The sequence below is a fragment of the Crotalus tigris genome, unplaced genomic scaffold (assembly GCF_016545835.1).
Source record: "Crotalus tigris isolate CLP2741 ecotype Arizona unplaced genomic scaffold, ASM1654583v1 scf7180000018829.1913635, whole genome shotgun sequence".
In the NCBI taxonomy this organism is placed as follows: domain Eukaryota; kingdom Metazoa; phylum Chordata; class Lepidosauria; order Squamata; family Viperidae; genus Crotalus; species Crotalus tigris.
The window spans coordinates 526,319-549,764 of NW_024097219.1; the positions used below are offsets into that span (position 1 = coordinate 526,319).

General features: G+C 40.4%; 1 protein-coding gene across 1 annotated transcript in view; it reads right to left on the bottom strand.

Moving 5' to 3' along the window:
- The window catches only part of GPRIN1 (G protein regulated inducer of neurite outgrowth 1), a 29,290-nt gene extending 17,974 nt beyond the window's left edge, over positions 1–11,316 (bottom strand). The window contains exon 1 of the mRNA XM_039356735.1: positions 11,248–11,316. The gene's annotated coding sequence lies outside the window, so the exon portion shown is untranslated. The remainder of the gene's footprint in view (positions 1–11,247) is intronic.
- Positions 11,317–23,446: the final 12,130 nt, after the last annotated feature.

Below are 23,446 nucleotides of genomic sequence, written 5' to 3' on the forward strand. Positions count from 1 at the left end.
CTATCCTAAATCTGACTAATTAAATTAGGCTATCTGAGGAGCTATCAAAGTTGTATCCTACTGAGCTGAGACTAAGACAAAACTGGGAAAGGACCGCCCAAGGGAGGTGTGGCTAAAGTTTGGTCTTAGTCTAAACTGAGCAGGAAGGCTTTGATTACCCATCGGTGGATGCTACATCTATCATGCTGGAGAATAAATAAATTTTAAACAGGACTAGTTGATATCAGGGTAGTATGAGGTTTAGGGAAGGAGAAATGACTCATATCCATTTGTCTTAGCACAGACAAATAATCAGGATATATAGCAAAGAAAGGCAGGATCAGTTGGACTGGATAATGGTGGGTTATACCAACATTATAGAGCCTCAAAATTCATATTATTTAACACAGGAAAAAGTAAAACTAAATATTTAACAATATCATTTTCAATTATGACTAAAATGCTTTCAGCCAGCTGTATTTTTGGACAATGCCAATACAGATAACCCTTGAGTTATGATATAACAGAGCCTGCCCATCACAGTTATAATTCGTGACAGTCATAAATAGGATTATCCAGGTGACTGACCTGATTTTATGACTCTTTTTTGCAGCAGTCATCAAGGGAATGCCATGGTCTTTCAGCAAACCAACGGTTCCCTATGGGCTGGTTTTTCCAGAAACCAGAAGTAAATGCCATTTTAGGCAAAACTGTTGTAAAATTCAGCCACATGAATGTAGGAAGCTACAAAAGGTTGTAAATGTTGCCGAGCACTTGAAGTACGATCATATGATCCCAGGGAATGGGGGCGAGTGTTGGAACTTCGAATCCAGGTTATAAATACTCAAGGGAGGTCTGGCGTAATTTCAAACAGTCACTAAGAGACCAGTTGTAAGGCAAAGACTAGCTGTAATACAGAAAATGTTCAGATGGTTCAAAAAGTATAAATGTTGTTTGAATTTAGAGATCTATTTCCCTATGTATTATTCTGCCTCTTGTAAGTCAGGCTAGGATCTTAGACAAATTGAGAGACAAGGACTGGCATCTTTACCACTCTTACAGATGAGAATATTAAACTAAAACATCGGGAGGAATTAAAATGCAAAAGGCTGTTCTAGGGTTACACTCACATTCTTGTGTTTCTCCATAGGGAAAGGAAAGTATGTATAAAGACTAATTCTGTGTAATTGTACTGTGTAAATGTGTTGTTATTTCCAAATAAAAGAAATGACAGTGAGGGGAACTGTAAGAAATGCCACATGAGAAGAAAGAAGGATGCAATAATGAAATCAAATTGCCTCTAATCTATCTGCCTGCAGGTTTTTCTAATAGTTTACTATCCATTTGATATGTTACAGTATATGAGCTTTGTTTTCCTGCAAATGTTACATGTTTGTTCTTTGTCAGAGCCAAAAAATCTTGATATAATCCAAGTGCCACTGAGCACTACGGCTGGTTCATTTGGGCATGCACATATCTGTACTGTTTATCAGATGAGCTATATTAACTGAGTAATTTGTGCATGGAGATTGCTGGACATTCCTACTACACACCCAGCAAAGTGTGTGCCCTAGCAGTTTGAAAGCATACTCATGCAAGTAGATTAATAGGTACCACTTCAGTGGGAAGGTAACAACATTCCCTGCAGCTTTGGTATATAGTCATACTGGCCATCTGACCACGAAAATTGTCTTCAGACAATGCAGGCTCCCCCGACCAAAAAACAAGAGATAACCACGATGCCCGAGAGTCAAGACATGACTGGGAAGGAAATCTTTACCTTTACTACTACACAGCCTGGCTAGTAAAACCTCTGTTGGTATTTTAATACAGACAGAAAGGACTTCAAATCAAAACTGTCAAGAAAGTTGCTTTTTTCCAGGGGTCCAAAACTCTTGTGCAAGAATACATTATACTGTAATATTGTTCATATGACACATTTCTCAGTGACTAGCCACCATTCATCAATTAGATGAATTTTCTAGGTTTAGTAAACTCACTGGACCATAACTCAAGTCAGGCTGGATTTAGATAAAACACTCAACCACAACAAAGCCCCCTAATTTGTGGTTTGGTGTGTGCTATGCAAACACCACTGTCTTTTCTGTGCATCTCCCAGATGGAGCAATCCCAGCCTAGCTAAATAAAACAAAGCCTCGCTCTGATTGAAAATTAAGAAAAAGGATGGCAATGCTTCTCATTATCCCTGTAAACAGATGTATGAGACAAAAATATCAGAAACAGCTTGTAAAGAGAAAGCTTTAATGTGGCCGATAGATATCAGTTCCTTCTCTCTTTCAAAATATTTGAACCATTTCCAAAAAACATTTAGAAACATTACTTTCTTGTAATGTAATAATCTATAGCTGATTTCCAGTGGTTTTTAGTGCTATCTTATACATGCTATCTTGAGAGGAAGTCCCACTGAATTCAATATAGAAAACTGCACTGAAGATCACGTATGAAGCACCACCACCAGATGGCCCGAAAGAGAAGTTTTACAAAAGTCATTTCTAGTTTTCAATGCAGGCTACAGATATGCAGAGATTGTAGGAGAGTACCAGTTATCCATAAGCTTTGTGAGCTTGTTCTGCTACATATCTCATTCCGATTCAAATAGTACAATTTGCAATATTTTCTTCCTTGAAAACAATAAATAACATTTGCACCTCCTCACAACACAGCCCCACATTCCTCTTTGGCTTGTAGGCTGAACAGAGAGAGCCAAGCAAATCTGGCAGGTGAGAGGAGGAGGAAAAAGACAGGATAGAAAGGGAAGAGACTGATGACAGATTGCTAACTGCTGCTAACTGCACCCCGTGGAGCTCCTTGCCCATCGTATGTGACAGGAGCATTGCTCGGTAAGGCAACTGCAAGCAACGTCTAAGGAAAACAGTACTCCAGAGAGAAAACTCATTGAATAAGCAAACAGGGAAAGCAAACAGGAATTTGGTAAGGAAATCCATAAGAGGAGGCAAGGAGAAGGCACAATTTGCATGTTGCACATAGAGGAACAAAGAGATGGGGAAATTGCTTTAATGAGTTCCTGAGTTCCTGAAATTGCTTTAATGAGTTCCATGCATGCTTTCATCTCTGAAGAGAAGAATAACTTGTCTACCTGCTACAAATTTAAGCTGACTGTCCTGGAAGAGAAAATGAAGGGTGATAGGCTATTCACACACACACACACACACACACACACACACAGAGAGAGAGAGAGAGAGAGAGAGAGAGACTGATATACAGTAGCTAGCACAAAGTAAACCTCATTTTCTTCCAGCATTGAAGATGTTACCTAGTTTGTGTAATGAAACGTCTGCAGGAAAACAACCAAGCTCAGAGAGCACCCAGGGCTACATATATTCTATTGGTACATCCAGCTTATCAGAAAACACGCGTGGAGGGACAACGGTGCCAAGTAGCCTCCCAGAAGGTAAACAAAAGTTAAGTGGACAGGGTAGTGAGATGGAGAAACGTGACTCAAAGACCCAAGTCTGTCAAGAGAAGCTCCTCTACACTGAAGCTTTAGTATAGATTTCCTAGCCACCCTACGTTTTTGAACCCTTGGATTTACAGCAGCTGCCATTAATTCAAGAAAAAGATGGAAGACTCTACAGCAGGGGTGTCAAACTGCCGGCCCATGGACTGGATGCGTCATGGTGAAACCGTGCCCACCCCATTGCCGGCAATGGAAAAAAAGTTGCGATATATTGTGACACGTCACGTGATGTGAGTTTGACACCCCTGCTCTACAACCTCTACGAATGGAAGGATTTCTGCCTCTGCCCTGAGGAAAAATAAGCAATACCGATGGGATCACCACACTCAGGATTGCTGAGACTGTGATGCAACATCAGGAATAACTCTCACGCCTCCAACTAAAAATATGACTCTGTTATGTAGACAAAGCTTTCGTCATAATAAAAAAATATTGACGAGAGAGACAATCAACAATATTTCTCCAATAAAGGGATAAAGGAAACAAAAACACACCACCTTCCCTGGATATCCTCATAAGGAGAATAAATGCTGGCAAATCTGAGACCAAGGTCATTAAAAAAAACTCAACTAACCAAGTACCTCACTTTTAAAGCAATTACAAGAGAAGTTTTTTGAAAATTATTCAAACACACTGCAGTAACCTGCAGTGTCAAAAACTTCCAGTAACCTGGAATGTCAAAAAGAGAAAACAAACCACCTATACAACATCTTTCTATGTAACAAATACCCATGCTTTATCGAAAAGTTCCTGACTACATGACCTACCCCAAAACTAGTACAATCTATGAAAAGGATGATGTTTCTGTACAGTATATCAAAAACATCTCCAAGACAACCAACAGACTACTACAACTACTCACAGTAGAAAACAAACCAACAAAATCCCACCAAACTACTTTAAGCAAATATTGAGCAAAGATTCAGTAGTCAAAGGAAACAAAAGTAGGAGTCACCTGCAACATACATACTGTATAACAGGGGTGGTGAACCTATGGCACGGGAGCCAGAGGCGGCATTCAGAGCCCTCTCTGTGGGCACGTGCACCGTTGCCCCAGTCCTAGCCCTTCAGCTGGGTTTTATAAAACCTTTTCACTTTAGGCTTCCGCTGCCGTGTGCAAAAAAAAAAAAAAAAAAAGTTCAATCAGTCAATTTCAACTTCTTGTGGGAAAAAAAAGATCTTGCAAAGTTGGAATTGATTGATTGAACATTTTAGTCCCACCCAGTCTGCCGTTACCACCGCAGCCACGCCCACCCAATGGGCCACACCCACCCGGCACCCTACAATGCATAAGTGGGTTTTGGGTTGCAGTTTGGGCACTCGGTCTCTAAAAGGTTTGCCATCACTGCTGTATAATGTAAAGACTGCAGCAGGCCCTACATAGGACAGACAAACAGAACACTGACAGATCACCTATCCACAAATACCGACTGGCAGTCAGAAAGCCTGATGAGAACTCCTTAATATCAAAACACATGGATGCATTCAAATCAAATCTTAAAATGTTACAGAATTCCTGGATGGATAAGGTAAATATTTTCCCTGTCCAGTTAAGTCCAAGTAATGAGAGCTCACCCCGATGTGTGGTGCTCAGGTCTTGAACCTGGGCTGTCAAGTTCAGTGTCTTTTAACTGCTGAGCCATCACGTTCCTCTTCCTGGATATTTAGCCTTCTCTTAAGAAATCTCTTCTTGGGAAAACGTTCTGGTTGACGATAAGAAGAGACTGATTACTAGAAGCAGCCAGAAAAATTAACAATTTAGAATTCCCACTAATATAGAAAAGAGAAAATATTTTAGTTCTGGAAGAATGTAAGGATATTTGGCAATAATTTACCCAGAACTTATTCTTTAATCTGTCTGATACAAACAAAAATGGGCTTAAACAAAGAAATAGCAGAGGATGTAACTGAAAATCAGGCTATTTTGAAAATGGAGTTAAAATCAACAGGAAACAAGAATGATATTGACAAAGATGTTATATAGTATCTACAAATGAAACTGCCAGGTTTTATTAGTTAAAATGGATGTACAAATAATAAATCAGAAGAATGACTTGGATTTTAAGTCAGAAAAGGGACTTGGACAATTTTCTTACTTTGGATTTAGGAAAAAAAATCATTGGTATGTTATTATGAAGGAAATGCTGAGAAAAAGAAAAGAGAGAAGAAATCAGCTTTTGGGACATTATCTAAAAGGGGTAATCAATATCTTTAAAACTAAAACAAAGCTTTAGAAAGTTTGCTTATTTGACCAAGGTTAAACTGTATATGATCCTCTTTTTTCTAACAGCTTTTAATGGTTTTTTTCTTGACTAGAGCTGAATGACAATACTTTAAAGATTTGTTTATAGATAAGACAGTAATAAGTTATGGTATTACAATTGAGAGAAGATGAAGGCAAGATGTTAAGAAATTGATTTGTGAGACATCATTTGAAGGGATTAAAAATTAAAACTTTTAATTTGCTATTTCTAGTAGATGTTAATTGACTTTTTAAAATAGATTGAAAGAATATTTTTTATTTGTATGTATTTGTCTGTATAACTACAAACACTAATGGTAATTTGTGCCAGGTTATGAAGTATATGATCTGTGAGTATTTTAAAAAGAAATGCATTGCTTAACAGGAACATTACCGAAACTAGGTTGCGTCAAATCAACCTGATCTCTTCTTTTGATAGAGTGACCAGTTTAATTGTCTGAGGGAATATGGTGGATAATATATACACATACATCTTTTCTCTGACCAGGCCGCAGTTGTAACTGAGGTCTGCCTGAGGCAGTCAGAAGGAAAGCACTGTGCCTAAAAGAAAACTATGAATTAAACTGACAACTGATTCCCTTTATCCATGAAATAAAACCTTTAGGGCACCCAGTGTCTTCCTTTCCAGCTATTATTTTAAAGAGCACAGAGACAGATCTGGCTGTTAAATCACTTCTGTTCTATCCCTTGAGAATAGGAGATAGGCAGTAGATGAAACCAGGCCAATCAGACTAAAGTGTTTCCTCCTGAATGATTTTATCTATAGCTAAAAGGTATTCACAGTATGTTTTAAATAATTTACCAGTTTTCCAAGCAGTTACAAATATAAACAGACAGATTTTCCTAGAACAAGAACAACAAGAACAAAATGAAGACAGCTAAGGGAAGAATATATACAAATAAAAAGCAGAAATATATCTCTGTGCCAAGCCGAGAACAGATGCAAATCAATTGTTGCTCCCTTGGCACATGCATGGCTCAGAATGCAATTCCTTTCACGTTACTTATATTTGTCTACGATTCTTTGGGCAGTCATCAGTGTACGCTTTCAATGCTCAGCTGCTCAAACACAGAGAACTATGAACAATGATTCAATGCTTATAGAAAACAGGTTGCTGCCTTCATGACCAGAAGCTACCATCTAGGTCTAGGATCTAGATTCTAAGTAATCTGCTGAGAAGCTTTCATTTATCTCTGCACGTTTATCCATTCAAATTGAATGACAGAGAACAGCAGGCTGCAGCTTCTATGAGCAGCAGTAGCCATGGTTGAGCTGCACTAAAGCTACATTAACACCAGCTATTAGCAATTAGCTTCAGTAGAAAAACTGAACCATGACTATGCCAATCAACTCCAAGGCAAAAGCCACAGTATATCTAGAATCAGGCCAGAGGCAGATATTGCAATCTGGAACCTCTTGATGGTTTGAATTGCAACCTCCACAAGATCCAGTCAGGCTCAGCCACAGATTAGAAATCCTTGAGGTTGTTCACAACATCTAGAACAGTGGTTCTCAACCTTTTTAATGCCGCGACCCCCAACCGGTCATAAGTTGAGGACTACTCAACCGGTCGTAAGTCGAGGACTACTCAATTGATGCAGCACCGTTTGCAGAATGGGACTTTTGGCAGGCTCAGCAGGGCAGAGACAGCCTGGACAATTCTATTCAAGAGAGTCTATTCTATTGGCTTTCAAAAGCCAATAGAATAAAAGGGAGTAGCACAGCTAAGGAAAAGGGGGAAAAAATGGTGGACTGCGTTGTTTGGCGACCCCGGTGAAATGGTCGTTCGACCCCAAATGGGGTCCCGACCACAGGTTGAGAACCACTGGTCTAGAAAGTATTAAGTTACCTAGTCTTAAATTAGGGTATCAAAGGAAATATCATTCAAGGGCTCTAACAAATTATGCATTATTTGTTGTCAGCTGCTCCTCCTCTCCCACATTTGTTAGGCTCAACTAGCTTAAAGCTTCCAATCTATTTGATACCACAATCTTTATTAGGGCTATGCCATGATCAGGATCAAAGTGAAAAGAATTATTTGGAGCATATGGATGTCTCATCTGTTGGCACCTTCATAAATGAAATGTGCCTTTTCTTGGGCTTGCATAGCAACAATCACACATGTCCCTGAAAAAATAAAATCTTTTAAAAAGTAATTGCTGGAAGTATGACTTAAGTACCCCATGTGCTCTGAATTACATTTTTTTCTTCTGAATTGTTACATAGCTCAAATCTTGGACATTTATTAGGATTAAAGCCAATGAATTCTTTCAACTGCTTTCTGACCTGCTAGTACATTTTCTACCTTCTAGAGCAGTGGTTCTCAACCTGTGAGTTGGGACCCCATTTGGGGTCGAATGACCATTTCACGGAGGTCACCAAACCATGCTGTCCGCCATTTTTTCCCCCTTTTCCTTAGCTGTCCTACTCCCTCTTATTGGTGGCCACACCCACTTGGGGGTCACCACAACATGGGGAACTGTATTATGGGGTTACGGCATGAGAAAGGTTGAGAACCACTGTTCTAGAGTTTAAAGTCAGTGTCTTTTCCTTCCACCCTTCCCACTGCTTAATAGAAGCCCTGCTTTATTCTTTCTATAGTCAATGGAAGGTTCTCAGAATTCCTTCCCTGGGAAAATTCCAGCTCCCCAAGAAGTTCTCACCCCTGTGGTCCTGGGTTGTTGCTGAACAACTCTCAGTATTGCTTACCATTAATCATGCTGGCTAGGGCTGCTGAGAGTTATAGATCCGTCCACACTGGAAGGGTCCCATCCCATCCCTTATTATTTGTTCTGAGAGTTCAACCTCTCATTACATCAAGACTGACCAAGACTGTAATCATAAGGGGGGGGAGTTCTTTAGGAAAATAATAAGAGAAACCTAAACTCAAAAAAAAAAAAAACCCACCCCCTAACTGGAGAAAACTCCAAATGAGACCTAAATGTTAATCATAGGAACAGAATGCAGGATACCGGTGGAAGGAGAATGGAAACTCTTCAGAATTGTAGTGGTAGGAAATATTCCAGCGTAAAATGAAAATGCCAATTGTAACCCTGAAGAGGAAACATACCACTTTGACTTTTATTGCATCTAATCTAATAATCAAGAACAAAGTTTCTCTGCAAACTCTGTGCATTTCCCTAAGAAATCGGCACAGCCACACATCTGATATTAAGGCCTGACTTCGAGGAAGGTTGGAACTTCAAGCCAAGCAATGTTGTGCAAGTGTTTCCTTCTGAAAGGATGCCAGTTGGGAGGGTTCCCTTGGCAAGCCAGCTGCAGACCACAAAAAAAGTCATTTGCTACCATTAATCCAGTCTCTCGTCAATTCTTATCCAGTCCCAGTAAAGCTGCTTTGCTTAACGGCATATTTGCAGCAATTAAAGGCACATCTGCAGCAATTAAAGCATGCCTTGTTTATTTAGCTATAACCCAGTGTTTCTCAACCTTGACAATTTTAAGGCATGTGGACTTCAACTCCCAGAATTCCACAGCCAGCAATGCTGGCTGTAGAATTCTGGGAGTTGAAGTCCACATGCCTTAAAATTGTCAAGGTTGAGAAACACTGCTATAACCATTTCACAGGAGGACAAACCCATTGACTAAAAGCAAAAGCACTTACTGCACAAGTTTAGTTCCAAATTTTACTTGTTGCATGAAATCCTCAAGGAGCCTAGCCCTAGAAGAAGGTTTGTATGAGGTTGCTTTACCCCAAAGCAAGGTACAGTAATGGTTTAATGCCATGTTGTCTTGAGTGGGCCAAGCTGGCTTGGAATCCTTAAACTTATTTATTACATTTTTACACTGCCCACCACACCTAAGTGACTCTGGGCAATTTACAACAACATGTTCCCAGCGCACATGCAGGGCATCCTGTTAGGGTGGGATGGTCAATGCTTATTGGCAGCAACTTTCAGAATCCCAAAGAGCAGTTTTCCTTACCTTAATCTGAGGTTCTGAGGACTGAACCTGATCTTTCTTTGCAGACAAAACATATGCCTTTCCATTTAGCTACCCTAGCTTCAATTCTCCACCTACAGCAGAGTACTTCTCAAGAATTGCCAGCATCCCCCATACTACTACCACTGGCCACCCTATCAGGCAATTCAGTATTATTTGTAGAACCATGGGTTCTTTTCTCTTTGATCTATGGGAATAATCATAATCAGCTAATGATGTTTTTCTAAGGAATTCTAAGATAAAAATCCAGAAATAAAATATACCACCCTGCCCTCTGAACTGAAAGCACCCACCATGGAAGGCTTAATACTGTAGCCTTTCGATTTCAAACCTGTACATTCACATTCAGATTTCGTACCCACATTTCATAAGCAACCTCTCTTCTCTCACGTGCGTTGTGTACTCACATGCACATATACATACAGGCTGACCCAAGAACCCCAAAGCTCCAAATCGACAGCCATAAAAGCAAAATCTGGCTAGTGAGAAGAATCCAGTGAAGCGAATAGGCAAGTTAAACAAATCCCCGCCTAGCGAAGGTCAGACCGAGAGATAGGAAGCCAGACCAATCGCTACTCCTGTGCGGACCTGGGAAGGCAAGCGGGGCTTCGGAGCGAAGCTGTTGCCGCTGAAGAGAGGGGCTTTTCACGACGGCTTGGGCGGCGTGAAAGCAAACAGGATTCACTACTGGCCAGTGGAAAGAGGGCGAAGAGCCACGGCGCGGTGGCGATGGCGGTGGTGCTGGAATGGTCGGCAGAGATCAGTCGCCTCGGAAACCGAACGGGCGACCCGGCGGCAATTCGATGAATGGAACCCACAGCACCGAAGTGACAAAAATGCACTCGTCTGATCTGTGCAGCCTATCGGCAGGGTGTACACAAACATATTCTCCGGCAACCTATGTGTGTATACACCCAACGAGGGCAGTCTCGCACACGGATGGGGAAGAAAACCTAACGTAATGTATCCAGCCCACGCGAATACTTACCCGCGGTGGGGCGCGGGCGAAACACACACGCACGGACACGGCGAATTAAAAACACAAGTCTAAATACGCATCTGCTCCCTAGCCCAAAATAACTCGCGTTTCCAATACGCGTCCTCAGTGCGTCCAATGGGCAACGGAACCAATGCAAATCCCACTTTTCCTCCACACATACACGCATGACCGTAAGTAGACGATCAGGCTGCCGCGCATATCCAACTCTCTTAACAGGGAGAGGGAGGGGGGCTTGAACAAACACGATTACACTCCTGTCAGCCGCACACACGGAACTTCTAACACACAACAGCGGAGAAAATCCACCCATTCCCTGACCAGACCGAAGATGCCCACGGCATATTCCGGGCCACTTTCTCGAGATAACCTGTAGGAGTGAGAATCCGCGATTTCCTGATCTCCCCTCCTCCCCGTCCCGAGGGGTGGCTGGACCGGTCTCCGAACAAAGCCAGCTCAGCTACAAATCGCACGTGTGTTCCCTCCACTACCGCCGCCTCTTCCCCGGTGGGCAGAGCGCGCTAGGCGCTTCCAAGTCCATCGCGCACCTGCCCGGGACCCGGAGGAGAGCTTCTGTTCTCCCGGGTGCAGTCAGGCGTGGCGTCGACTCGCCGTCCCGTCGGAGCGGAGAGATGTGTGTTTTACTTGCCAGAATCTCGAGCTGCCCCAAGCGCAGCAGGATCGCTCTTCTTGCCCCGCACTACCGTTCCAGGCGCTGCTGGCGACGAGAGTACAGAGGCTGGGAGCATGCGTGGAAGAGCCAGGCGTTTGGTTTCTGGGAGGGAGGGGAAGGAAAGCGAGAGAAAGGGGGGGGGGAGGAGAGAGAACTGAGGCACTTGAACATGGAGGTCCATTACTCCCGCGTGAGGAGGAGCAGGAGGAGAGCCTGGCCCCTTCCAGAGATCCTCAGCAGCCTGTCTAGGAGGCTAAGACAAGCGGAGTGGATCTTCCCTCAAGCCCCTTTCCACTTAAACTATCGGCGCCATTAGCCCCAAAAGATAGGCCCTGTGCAGGCCTGAAAATGGATTTCCCTTCTCCCCCTCCTTTTCTCCCAGGTCTCTGAGGAAAAAACATGGATTCGCAGATGGAAGAGGGGAAGATCCATCATGGGAAGGCAACTCCGTCTTTTGTGACAAAATAAAATGTGCACGCCTTTCTTTCTTAAAATGTGAATCTTCGGTCTGAAGTGGTTCACGCTTTGGGGTAGAGCCCCGGCCAATAAAGGAGCAGAAGAGCAAAGGCAGGTCAATGTGTTTGGAAACAAGCGAAGTGATGCACGCTGCACCAGAGGAGAGAGACTAAGAACAGTCTGATCATCATGGACTCTGAGAAAGCAGGAATCTCAGCTGGATCTAAAGGCTGAACAACTTGTTTTGAGAAAGAAGTGCTTCGAATTTTACTGAAAAACATTTTTTGGCTTGGTTTCAATATAAGTGAGGGGTTTTTTCTCTCTCCATTTTTTTTTTTTTTTTTGGTAAAACGGAATTCTGTGAATAAAGTTAGTTTTTGAGGAAGACGTAATAAAAGTGTCTGATATTTTTTAAAATTTAGAGAAGAAGACTTGCTACCCTTCCTAGAAATCCAGATCAGCAGAAACCACAATGGTGAACCAGAAGCATAAGTCCCTGACAAATCAAGCCAGTATAGCACAACCAACACAAACCCTAAAAAGAATTACACTGCCATACATCAAAAATATCTCCAAAGCCACCAACAGACTGCTACAACCACATGGAATCAGCGTAGCACACAGGCAAACTAAAGCCCTTCAAAACATCCTGAGCAGACCAAAAGACCAAACAACCCCAGAAGAAGAAAAAACATCTACAACCTAACAATGTAAGGACTGCAACAACCACTATATAGTACAAACAGGCAGAAGACTGGCAGAGTGCATCCACGAACACCAACTAGCAGTCAGAACACGATGAGAATTCTTTAATTTCACAACATATAGACAGATTTAACCATCGTGTCAATTGGGAAAATGTGACAATCCTAGACCAAGCCAAATCCCAAAACACCAGGGAATTTCTAGAAGCCTGGCACTCTGACAAATCAGCCATCAATAGACACATAGACAATAATACCATCTATAGACTATGCAGATGAGACTATCACTCAGCCCCCAAAAGGAAACAAAAAGACCCAAGCACCCCTCCCCCAGCAATCAGCACCCAGCTCAGGATAAATTAACTCCAAGGTTAACATCAGACCAACAATCAAATAAACAATGACCCAATCAAGCAACTGCCAAAGAAGCCAACAACAAACAGCCCAATCAAAGAATCTCTAAGATCACCCCCACCCCCACTGACAGGCAAGCCACTAGAATATAAGCTGACAGCAAACAGCACTCCTTACTAGCACTGATGATGTTACCTAGTTTGGGTAATGAAAAGTTTGCAAGGAAACAAGCAAGCTCAGCACCAAGGGCCCCTCTTGAAAATATATTCAATTTTAAAAAAACCCACAGTAAATCATTTAGTCCCTAAGCTTCATTTCCTGAAGGAGGAGAAGAGGACTTTATTTTTTACTCTGGTCAAGGAGTTGAGCTAAATCAGACATGTCAAACTTGCGATGTCATGTGAGGTCACACAACGTATCGGGACTGTTTTGCCATTGCCAGCAATGGGGTGGATGCAATTTCTGTGTGATGCATCCGGCCCGTGGGCTGGCAGTTTGACACCCCTGAGCTAAATGATCCCTTCTAAGTCTAACATTATATGATTCAGTGATACTTTCCAGCCTTTTTTTCTACGGTCCACATGGCTGTTGTAATAGAAATATTGTAGACGGCAACTATTTGGTCAATTCTAAGAACTGAAAAAAAGGTTAGGGAATGGGCAATAATTATCATTGTCATCATAAATAATCCAGTTTTTTATAATTAGCTAATGAATCAGTTAATGAATGGCCAGGTGCTTGCAGAAGAACACAGGGAACTGTATAGCTGAATCCTTCCAAAGGTCTTTCTAATGTAGTATTTTGTTCCCATGCTAGCTATTCTAGCACCTATGAGTAAACCACAAAGAGGACCTGAATGCATTAATATCCTTCATTCATGATTGCTGGTCATTAGCATTCATAAGCATATTACATCCAGTATTTGATGTAATATATAATCCATCAAATACCTAATAACTGCCCCACACCACAGCTTTGTTTTCATCAGCTCTTCATCTCAATCCTATGATGTCCTTCTTAAATTTGTGATGGCAACATTCAGCACTCAGTAGTGGAACATTTTAGATCCACAGGAGAGTCTATCTTTGACATCAAGATGGGAATCCTTGAGGAAAGGAATCAGTCTTTGTGACTGATTTTATTGGGAAATTCTCAGCAAGAATCTGTTTGAAGATTAAATTGTTTTAAATTTAAATTGTTTTACATTATTAATTTAACTTGTACGCTTCCTTACTCAACAGCTCTGGGCATCTTACAACAATCAAACAAAGAAATTAAAACCAAACCTATAAAACACGGGTGTCAAATTTGCCACGTGACATGACATGTCACAACTTTTTGCATTGCTGGAACTGGGGTGGGCGCAGCCTCCGCATGATGCAACCGTCCCACGGGCGGGCAGTTTGACACCCTTGCTATAAAATATAAAGATAAGACAAATGCAGTAAAGTGAGGGGTCTTGCTCTGCCTTGCAAAAGGCCTGGGTGAATAGCCAGGTGATTATTCTTAGTATTTATTTTTCTATCTTTTTTGTTTTAAAGATGATGTGCATTTATTTAGAAAATGACAAACAGCAATGATGTTTGTCTGTCTATTTGTCTCATCTAACATCTATATCATCTATCATTATTTTGTATACTGCACTGTACATCAGTTTGTTGTAATTTACACTGAGTAACATTTGAAGATAATCTTTTCATTTGGAACGTTCCTTTTATAGCCATTCCCTAGCTAATTACAGTGATGTTCTTACCACACAGATTCTAGAGATGGATCATTCCCACTCAAAATAAATTTCTCATGCCTTGTAAAAAAGTAATTGACACACATGATTCTAGAACACTATTTTTGTCTTTTTTTAGAGTTTTTCTTATTAGTTTATAATATAAAATACAAAAATAATAGGAAAAGTAGGGCAGGGAAAAGGGAAGGGGAAAATGTAGAAAAGAAGGGAAAAAGAAAGAAAAGGCATTGACTTCTAACTCCCTGTGGTGCAGTAGAATAATAACATCAAGCCTCAACTTTTTACTTTTACATAATAGTATAAATTGGCCATTTCTAGAACAACAAATCTATCTAATCGGTAAAACCCAAAATCAAAATTTCATTTTTTCCACCTCAAGCACGAAGTCCAGAAGCAGTTTCCAAGTAGAAACAAAGTAATAAGTGTTTTTTCTTTCTAAAGACTCTGTTATTCCACAGCCAGAGGCATTGGTCTTCTCAGCAGAACCAGCTTGCCCCAGCCCAGTAGAACAGGGATCCCCAACCCCCAGTCTGCAGCAGGCCAGAAACTGGGCCACACAAATATGCGAAGCCCCATCTGTGGGATGCGGGCAGCACGCAAAACCACACCCCCTCCACGGAACTGGTTCCTGGGGCCCAAAAAGTTGGGGGCCGCTGCAGTAGAGGACACTTATTCAACAACAAATGGATAAAGATAAATTCAGTATTTTTGAATGACTAAATCGGCCCAACCTACACTTATATAAATAGTTAAGCCAGAAAATCCTCAGATGATACTGAGTTAAAGGTTTTTGCTACAGAGGAGTAACATGAGAGATTTATCACCAACAGCCAAAGATGATTCCTGAAACTAAGGGTGGGTGATTACTTTTACCACTGGCATTTTAGATATTGAATTATTTTCACTTATGAAATAAACAAGCATCCACAACTGGTATATTTATTCATTTCGATTTCATTTATATATCAATCAGACCCCAATGAAACTTTTATTTATTTATGTAAATAATGTTTATAATAATTTATAAATGTATCATTTATATATTGAAATAAACTTTATAATATAAATTAAAATTACATTCTGTTGCTGTTATACACAGACTCTGCAGCTCCCACAAAAAACAGACTCTGCAGCTCCCACAAAATTATAAAAAAAATATAAAAATCTACTACACAGTTAAAAATGCACAACAAAACTGGAGAAGGCAGAGGGAATGGCCTTGAAAGACAGGAGGAAGAGCTATTCCAAAGGTAACGGTCAGGTAAAAGAGAGTTCACATGAAGATGAAGGGGCAGTCAGGCTATAATTCTATTTGGGAATGACCTTGAAGGATGCTGAGAAGAGACAGTGTCTAAATAATATCAGATGAGAAGAGGAACCTACAGATGCTTAATGGTCAGAGTAAGAAACTTAGAAAGGGGCCTGTCCTAATTTATCTGAACATTAAAAGCAATAGTGGGAGATTTGTACTTTCAGACTTGCAAGATTCTGTTAATATAGCTTCACAATAAAGTAGAATTAGCTCAACTGGTCATGTCTCCTCTCTGGTTTACCTGGAAGGGCTGACACAAACTTGCAAGATTGTATTAATGTAGTTTCACAATAAAAAATACTGATTTACATGGCATTGGTGTCTTAATCTGGTCTTCCATGAAGGGCTGGCATATAGTGTTATGTTCCAGATGGCATTTGGTATCCGCTTCCAAATGCTCTCCAGAAAAGCTTCATTTTTGAAAGCTCCAGGAAAGTGACCTCAGTTGGGACCAAGTATAATTCTTGTGGGGGACCATTCCAGAGAGCCAGCCTGATGACAGAGAAATGCCTCAGGGTCTTAACCACTCCCCTCCCCCATTTCCTAGAAGCTGCTACTTCTCTTATGATAACTTTCAGTGGCAAAAATACTCAGTAATTCAAAAAACATAAAAGAAGGCACAAACCAGGTTTTCTTTATACCAGTTTCCCAGGGAGTTGTGGATACATCTAAAAAAACAGTAAACCTAGTCTTAATGTGTGTGTTAATTAAAACTGAAATATATAAACATAATGCATTGCCACTGAATTTTTTTTTTAAATCAGATATGCAGAATCCCCTTTGCAGCCAAGTAAGAATATATAAGCTCTGCCTATTGCTCTCATTACCAGCTGATTTAGAACTAATTCAAAATTCTGATTTTGACCTTTAAAACTCTGCATACATGTTTAGCAGCCAGATTATCTGAAGGATCAGCATCTGTATGAAGCATACATATTTTTGAGATATCTTCCTGAGGAAGATATTTTTTCTGGTCCAGATCTAAGAACTTTGCCTTTATTACATAAAATTCTTCAGGAAAGATTTGTTGGGCCATGGAGATTAAGCAAATGTTTGTTTTTATAACAATGTCAATAAGATTGATTTTAGAGTACAAATACTTTAGTCTTCAAACTCCTTTTTTCCCAGTAGGAAAAAATTCCAACGAAAAGCCCAGGACCACTGTTCAATAGGAAGATTGGGATAAGCCACATATTCTGCACTTTGAATAGTGTTCCATTATGATTTCCCTCCCTCAATGTCTCCTCCCAATATTCATTAGTATTTGCCATCCTCGGCCCTGCTTAGATTAGTAATATTATCTTGGAAAAATAAAATCCACAAAGTGCAAATCCACCCACACTCTGAATCTACAATTGATGCCACCCACTCTGCCAATTCCATTAGAGAACCAACATGTTCTGTAGCCTTAAAGATAGATAGATAGATAGATAGATAGATAGATAGAGAGAGAGAGAGAGAGAGAGAGAGAGAGAGAGAGAGAGAGAGAGAGAGAGAGAGAGACTGGCTTCTTTGAAAGGAGAGGAGGCAGATGTAGCAGCCATTGTGTTTCATTCTGTACGTGTATATCTCCCCTTTCTTTCATGACCCTCTTTTTCTGCTAAACAAAAAGGAGTCTCTTCTAGAAGATCTGTAAATGAGGAGAACATGCAGGATTCATTTTAATGGGAGCTGAGTGCACTGGGGAAGGAAAGCCCTCCCCCATGGACCAGTGTAAGCGCTGCCTCGGCTTCCTAGCTCAGGCATCATCTAGCAGCATCTATAAAGTCACGGTGATAAAGCAACTACTTAACATATCTGCGGCACAATCTCCCTGGTCCGTCACTCTTCCGACTCTCTGCTTTAGCTAAATAGGCAATATGTAGCAAGTCAGCACCGTTCTTGCCTTGCCTGGCATTTGTGCAGGGTTACTTTGGCTTTAAGGCAAGGGAATGGATTCAGGATCAGAGCGAATCGTATTCCTTATTGTTTGGGAATAGCTGCTAGAAGGCCAAACATGAGTTTGATCTTTAGTCAGTAATGATTATTGTCCGATATAAACCGTTGCCCTATTAAAAGCTCTACCGTCTCTCAATTTAATTAGCTTGCATTCGAGGCTTCCCTTAACAGATGTTTCAAATGTAATTTTGTCCTGAAATTACAAGTGAGAGAAGATGCAGTAGAAAGCAAGCAAGTAAAACTTCAACAAGCTTCAACAAGCTCACTGAAGTGTGAAATATAAATGGATGCTTACTTGTACTCACAGACCAGGTCCATTGCAGCAAAGTAACTTTTTTCACCTCTTAGCTGTACTTTTCGAGAAAGGGGTCTCCTGCTTTCTTTGAAGCCAGTTTCGGTTGGTGTTAACTGTGGAGTGGTGGTGGTAAGTGTTCATCTTGTCCAGCTGTCCCCTCCCCTGCAATCACATGATGGTAATTTGCAATTCTTTTACCGGTTTCTGGAGGATTTTTGGCAGTTTCCAGCAAAACCTGCCCACTTGGGAGAATAGGTTTGCACTTATCACTTATTACTACACGAATAACTCCATGATCCAGCCTTTTAAAAATATATATATAATTTTGGGGGCTGTTTATATTTTTTGGTTTGTTTTTTTAACTTTTTAAATTGAAAATCACCAGCATCACTAGGAGTCAGGTGGCCTAAGAATGGGACAAAGTAGAATGATTCACTTAGGACAGTCTGCTTCTTAGGATATGGGACTATGAGTCTCAGAATTCCAGACATCTTTGTATCCACTTTTGCATCTGGTGACAGAAGTTAACTGCCAAGTCCCATGATTGAATAACATTTTCTACTTTTTTACCAGTCACCCTTTTATTAATATTTAAAATAATGTTCATGTATTCTGTGTGTTATTCCACCTTCCTCAGGAATCTGAGGTAAGACGGAAACAACTAATAGTACTATAGGATAATTTTTCTTTGTCCTTTATTCCATCACCGCTTTTGAGATTGTCCATTGCTACTTGTCATTTCTATGTGCATGATTACGGACTATGAATGGGAAGTACTCTGAAGTATGTAGGGAAAGCTACTTATACATAGAGGGGTGGGAAATGAGAATGTAAAAGCAGTTGTGTTTCCATCAGTGTGGTAAGCAGGATGTCTTCTGGAAAATTCAAATGGCGCCAAGAGAACTTTTCTTAGAGAAATATTTAGGATCAACTACCTCTGGAATTTCATAATCATAACACCTGGCAAAGAAAAAATAGTGGAGTTCCTAGTGCACTTTGGGGCAGTTCAAAGAAATATAACAAGAATGCAGCTTGGATAAAGAGAAGTTGAGACTTGGAGTAACAGCAAAAATGGTGGAGAAAAAAGCAAAGAAGGGTAATGAAGGATGCAACAAAAGGGGCAGCACTAGGCAACTACCTGTTTACCAACAACTTTCTAATTGCTAACTGATGTGGTAGCTGATGCAGTTCAACAGCATCGATTCTAGGCGAAAAGAGCTCTTTCCATCTGATCATGTGGAAAACTGCCCAAACAACATAGGAACAAAGAATTATTTCCTAGCTGATAAGATGATTTTAGAAAAGTGCAAGAGAAAAAAGACCAACTTGAATTAACTTAGATTGATTACAAGAAGGTATTCAATTTCTTGTTGAACAATGATTGAATAAATCAGTGCCTGGAAATAATGGAGTAAGAGAAACATCATAAGTTTGTGCAAAGATCAATGGCACAATGGAGGATGCAGCTGCTGGTCAATATCAGATTAATATTAAAAGAGGAATATTTCAAGGAGATTCACTATCATCACTACTGTTTGTCATTGCACTAATTCCACTGAATAACAATACTGAGTAAGTCAGGCCATGGATGGATGGATGGATGGATGGATAGATAGATAGATAACCTTTATTGTCATTTTTTGCTGTGAGCACAATGGTACACATTAAAAATGAAATTTAGCTGCTTGCTCTCAAAGTGTACACATACATAACATGCATTTAAACATACTATATACAACATATGTATAGACCTACACCCTTACATATAAGTAACATAAATATTAATCACTGTGCATCTTGAATACATAATGGAAGGAGGAAGCTTTAGAGTTCATAAGGTTAATACTGTATGGAACAAAACTGTGACTGAATCTGGATGTTCTGCTTCAATACCACGAAGCCTTCTCCCAGAACGTAACAAGGAAAACAGGTCATGAAGAGGATTTGTAGTGTCCCAGACAATCTTGCAGACCCTGGTCAAGCAATGCTTATATGCTATGTCCTGGATGGAAGGGAGGGAACTGCCAATAATCTTTTCAGCCATCCTCACCACTCTCTGCACCGTCTTCCTGTATGAAGCAGTGATGCTTCTAAACCAGACTGTGCTGTATGACAGGATGCTCTCAACTCAGCCAAGATATAGCAATGGAGTTTGGACTGGACAAATATGACAGGCTCATCATCAAACTATGAAAAATAATGAAAAATGAAGGAATCAAAATGTCTTATGAAAATAGCATCAAGAGTCTGGATAAAGACAATCACTACAATCATCTGGGTATCCTTCTGATTGACAACACCAAGCACACTGAAGTCAAGATGAATGTCAAAAGTGACTATATCAATGGCGGCGAACCTATGGCACAGGTGCCAGAGGCAGCACTCAGAGCCCTCTCTGTGGGCATGCGCGCTGTCGCCCCAGTCCTAGGCCTTCAGCTGGGTTTTATAAAACCTTTTCGCTTTAGGCCTCTGCCACCATGTGCCAAAAAAAAAAAAAAGGTTCAATCAGTCAATTTCAACTTCTCGCGGGAAAAAAAATGTTCTTGCAAAGTTGGAATTGATTGATCAAACTTTTTAGTCCCACCCAGTCTGCCATTACCACTGCAGCCATGCCCACCCAATTGGCCACGCACATCCAATGGGCCACACCCAGCCAATGGGCCACACCCACTCGGCACTCGACGATGCATAAGTGGGTTTTGGGTTGCAGTTTAGGCACTCAGTCTCTAAAAGTTTCGCCATCACTGGACTATATCATAAGAGTAAAGATCTTGAAGTCTAAATTTAGTGGAAGAAATGGGATCAAGGTATTTAACACTCAGGCAATTCTAGTCATTCGATACACTGCTGGAATAGAGAACTTGACTCAAACAGAACTAAAAGTCCTGGATGGGGAGATTAGAAAAATAATGACAATGAATCATACATTTCATCCAAGCAACAATGTTGACCAGACTCTACTTACCCAAGGAAATATGTGGGCGTGGAATGTCGCAAGTATACCAGGCAATTGAAGAAGAAAAAAGAAGATTTGAAGTCTATTTGAAAGACAGGGAAGAAGATGCTTGAAGCTAGTGTACCAGGAAGGCTTACTAAGAATTGGAGAAACCAAACTGGCCTACAAGAAAGACCAAATGAAGAATAGAATGGAGGCATGGCAATGTAAAGTATTACATGGGCAATACACTTAACAAAATAGCAAGCAAAGAAGATAACAGTAAGACCTGGCAAGGGCTAAGAGGAGGAAAATTAAAGAAAGAAACAGAGGGGCTAATTCTGGTTGCACAAAATCAAGCCTTAAGAACAAATGCATACAAAATCAGAATGTAAAAGACAGCCTAGAAAGCAAATGGCGCTTCTGCAAAAAGCTGTGGAAACAGCTAGTTTCCACTTCGCTGCTGCAAGGGGATCACACAGATTTACTTCAAACAATAGCATCACAAAGTAGCAACAATGGTGCACTGGAATATCTGCAAGAAATATCATTTGCCTGCGTGTACTTGTGGGTTCACAAAATAAACAAAGTAATAGAAAACAAAGGAGCTAAAGTGCTCTGGGACTATAGAATTCAAACAAACAAGCATTTGCCACATCACACCACAAACTTAACAATTGTTGATAAGAAAGACAAAAAAGTCTGCAGTACCAGCAGATAGCGGAAGAGAAGAAAAAGAACTGAACTGGAGAAAATTACAACATACAAGAACCTGCAAATAGAAGTAAAATTACGTGGCATAAAAAAGCAAATATGGTATCAATAGTAATAGGCATTTTGGTGCCATCTCAAAGCAACTGGAGCACCATTTGAATTGGCATTGACAAAATCACCATCAATTGCAAAAGGCGGCAATTTACAGTATCCTGTGACAATACCTTTAACACTATCGAACAACATCTGTCCATCCCAAGTCCTTGTGAAGGACTTGTTACAGTAGGTGGATAAAAATGCCAAATTCAGTCTAAACATCAGGCTGACGAGCCATAATAATTAAAGCTCTATGCCTCCTGGCTCTCAAGTATCCAAAATAATACTTTGATAAAAAAAATGTACTCCCAAATTTGCACAGAAGGACTAAGAATACAGTTAGGCACAGAATATTGAAATCTAGAAAACCAGGTAGTGATTGTAACAGATGGAGATGGAGTATCCTGCAAAATGGAATGAGTAATTGGTGGATCAAATCTCTGACCAGATATATATGTCATCTCAGTGATAAATTTACCTTCGATTCAAGAGGCAGAAGAAAATCCAGTCTCACTAGGTATAAATTAAAGGAGGGGGATTTTTTGTTACTTTTTTTTTTACAACTGATAAATTTGTAAAGCAAAACTAGCCAAGTCTTTTGGGATGAGAGATGAAAGCTTACTTCTCCTACGTAGTCTAAAATGAAATCCTTCCCTTCAAATTATCTACTTCATACCCTGAGCAGATTGGAAGAGCTCGGGAGAGATAGAGGGAAGTATTTCCATTTCTTTTTACAATTTCCAAAACAAAAACCTGGAATAATAATAAGGAATCAAGGAAAGAAAATTTGCAAAAATATACAGAAATAATGCATGTTGCCAAAGGTGAAAAAAATAAAAAGATAAATAAATAAATAAAAGATAAGTAGTACATTCTAAACAGAAGAAATAGAACCATAGTTGTTTTAGTCTCATTCTTGAAATCAATGGCAGTTTCTTATATCAGCACACTGTCAAACATCACTGTAATTACTTTCTTTTCTAGTTTCTTGTTCCTTCAAAACAATCCTGTTTCCTGGCATCTACCTGGACAAGTCCACGCTGTTTTCTTGGCAAGATTTTTTGAAGCAGTTTCCTTCTTCAGAGGTCTGTGGGAAACTGACTGGACCAAGGTAATTCAGCTGGCTTCTTGCCTAAGGCAGGACTAAAAATCACTGCCTCCTGCTTTCTAGTGTGGTGTTTTGAACCACCATATCAAACTGGCTCTTTTCATTCATTCTAATCCCATTTGGGGGAGGGTACCTTCGAGGCAGTTTTTGATCCCTGGTGATTGCTTGGACTAGTAGTTCCTGCAGTTTTCTTGGCAAGGTTTTTCAGAAGTGATTTCCCCTTGACTCCTTCCTAGGGCTGAGAGAGAGAGAGAGACTGGCCCCAGATCAGCCAGCTGATGTTGTGCCCAAAACAAGACTCGAAGTCATGGTCTCCTAGTTTTTAGCCTGTTGCTTTAACCACTATGTCAAACTGGTTCTCAGTAACTATTAATTCCTATGAATTGAAATAGATAGATCTCACTGACCAAGAAGGATG